Consider the following 3,149-nt stretch of genomic DNA (forward strand, 5'->3'; position numbering starts at 1 on the left):
TCTATATTTCTTTTCATTTACTTTATTATAACATTCATGCTTTTTCACAAGAATTCAGCACCTGATTCAGCTATGAATAGCTGAAGAGCTAAGTGAACAAGTTCTAATGGTGACCCTCACTATAAGATACAATCCAAGAATTTTGAAGTTTAATAAGGATTGATTGATGTTTTCCGCAACGCTCAAAAAACTTTCAGTTATCTGGTGGCGCCCAGTTTTTATTGGTGGAAGAGAGAACCCAGATACAAGGTACCTGGGAAGAGACCACCGACATTCCGAAAGTAAACTGGGAAACTTTCTCATTTACCGGCGCGAGCGGGATTGGAACCAGCGCTGACAGAGGTGAGAGGCCGTGTGATTTTGAGCGCGATGCTCTAAACTCTCGGCCACGGAGGCTCTGGTTTGATAAGGAAGGAACTATCTCCGCGAAATGATTTCCAAGAATATCGAGTTCTGGATCATATTGATTAAACAAAACTGGCCACAAGATTAGGAGGTCACAATTCAAGCATTCCTTTAGATATTCGTTTTGGCCTCAAAACCATAAAAAAGGAACATACGTCAAGAAAATTTAGATTTTGAACACTTCTTTTATTATATCAAAAACACAAATAGGAAGTTGTACGTAAATCTCCAATTCAAGACCTATGTCTGATTAATGTATTTGTCTAGAGAGTTTTCATATGAATTGTCATATAAGCATAACTGCACCATTTCTGAAAGTTATGCATTGAATAATTTGACCCCGCCTTTCAGTACTTTCAGTACTTTGATTTAAACTGTCTCAGGGATATTATCAGGATTTTGGGTATATTCATATTCTGGATATTAACTATATTCTGTCTACACACAACTTTTACCTGGAAAGTAAGCACGCAACTCTTTATATTGGTCTAAATTGGTTATCATGGCAAACAGGTTTTTTTATTGTAAAATGCTATTGTGGTTTTGATACAAATGATCTAAATTACATTGCTTTTCGACTTAGTAATTTCAGTTACATGGTTAAAATAGCTGTATCCCAATTGTATCCACGGTAAAATATATGTATCACTGTTCGTTATCTTCACCTTTCATGAAAATGTATGACGCAATTGCTTTTGATTTCTTAAGATTGTATAGCATAATATACGTTGGGAGTAATATTTTATCGGCCATGACTTATTGCTCGAAAATTGCATTTTTAATGTATGTTAATGTTTTGGAGTACAACAACTCTTTTTGTAATACACTTGTACTTGCTTGACACCTGTGACATAGTTTTTATCTTCCAGTTTTCGATATTTGTCACTTCAGTATAAAGATGACATACCATTTATTTTGTTGCAAAGATTCTATAATCATGTTATAACCATGCTTGCTCTGGAAACGTCAAATTTAGTATAAATACAATGTGAATTTTGTGAATTTAATTACTCAGAAAATCTTCCGAAATGAAGCAGTCGTAATGACTGGCAATCAGGCATTCAGAATCATTAAGCTAAATCTAGGGAACTACTTTGATTGGAATAGATAGCTGGTATGTGACAATTTTGTGCGAATTCTGTTTGACATTAAACAGTCACTGATATTGCATACGTATTGTAGGTTAGTAATTTCTTTTTAATATTATGTTTCTTTGAATAATTGTAAATAAATTGTGTTAATTTTCAATGATTTTTGTGATTGATTTCTGCTGTTCGCAAGGGTATTCTTATCTATACTAAACTATTATCTTCACTTTTCATTAAATCGTTATAATCAGTTATTCTGAAATTTTAATAACAATGTTTAAGAAAAGGGCGAAGATAACAAATAATGACCATTCGTATGACTCATATAGGCAATATAAAATAGAGAGTTGGGCAAATATGGAACCCTTGATATACCAGAGGTGGGATCAGGTGCCAAGGAAGAGTAAACATCCCTGACAACCGGTCACACCCACCATGAGACCTATATCTTGACCAGGTAAATGGAATCAACCGTAGTCAAAAACAGTTTGTCAAAAACGGAGTAACAATCAAAATAAAACATGACAGACACCATTTGACCCAATGCTAATTGGTATTGGCAAACTAGATTGTTTTAACGGCCATAAAATTTGCGAATAGCTGACTTTGAACGAGACTATTGGACTCTTTATAGCACCAACTTGTTTGCCAGTAACCATCCTCTATTTAAAACTGATTTGAAACTGATCATACGCAAAACAAACTCTTGCATATCGAATTGGTTGAGACAGAAATACCATATGCAGGTGATGATGGAATATTGCTACATAGAAATGGAGAGTTGACTATGGAGAAGCTGAAATCAATTCGTTTATCATAGAGTTGAGTTGTTAGTTACATCTAATCAGAATTATCCAGTTTTAGTAATAGTTGAGGGAAAAAAATATTCTTCCGTGATATGATGATCATTTAATATCTTTTAAAGTGATTACTTAACAACGATGCTGATGGATGAAAACTTCGTTTGATTTCTTTGTCAAAAAAAAAAAACATCCTCCGGAGTCCATCTGCACTAAGCACGCGGGACTACTTTTTTCTGGAATGCGTCTTCCCCGTTAACGGCCGTTCTAATTTTAGCGCTATTTATAGAACGGGAATTTCCACACATGTATTGTAAACGAAATATATCCGTTAGATGCTACCAAAAATAAACACAACCAAAGATGTGAATATAATACAAATTAATTTAAAGAAACAACACAATAGGCTTAGTGATGACGTGACAGAACAGTGAACTTGATGACGTAGGGCACTGACTGGTAGTTCTAAGTAGACAGATTACGGTATGTATCGTCTGCTTTACGAGTTCGATAGCATGACGGAGCAAGCATGGACTTCTGATCTGGTAAATATTAATGAAATTGAACTGCGTTATATGGGGCTCAGTCAACGAGGGCAATTTAGATGAAGAGGTGATGAGCTTTTTACTTGATAATGGAATGGGGCCGAGTCGCATTCCACTGTTCCTACATGCACGATACAACTTCAACGTTTCGAATGCATTGATGCAGCATACATCCAGTCACCACTCGTTCTCTTCCTTTATAGCTATTTCAGCTTTTAACAATTGCACCTTTAATTTGGCGTATAATCCATTTAATTCGCCACAGTAACTCTACCTCAACCAAAGAAACAGCCAATTCTGTTGTTGTTTTC

Source organism: Ostrea edulis, chromosome 3 (genome assembly GCF_947568905.1).
Source record: "Ostrea edulis chromosome 3, xbOstEdul1.1, whole genome shotgun sequence".
Classification (NCBI taxonomy): domain Eukaryota; kingdom Metazoa; phylum Mollusca; class Bivalvia; order Ostreida; family Ostreidae; genus Ostrea; species Ostrea edulis.